Genomic DNA, 208 nt, shown 5'->3' with positions numbered 1-208 from the left:
GCACCTCTGCCGTCGATCTCGCCCTCGCCACTCTCGAAAAAAAAAGATCTTTATTTATTTAATAGTTTTATATCAAAATATAAATTTAGATATTATTATTTTATATGTTAAAATAATTATGATAATATTTAATATTATATTTTATTTGAATATTTTTAATTATAAATGAATTGATTTTTTAAATATTATAACCGAACCGAAACCGAAT

Source organism: Tarenaya hassleriana, unplaced genomic scaffold (assembly GCF_000463585.1).
Source record: "Tarenaya hassleriana unplaced genomic scaffold, ASM46358v1 Cleome127, whole genome shotgun sequence".
NCBI classification, from domain to species: domain Eukaryota; kingdom Viridiplantae; phylum Streptophyta; class Magnoliopsida; order Brassicales; family Cleomaceae; genus Tarenaya; species Tarenaya hassleriana.
Note: the sequence above shows the minus strand (reverse complement) of the source record.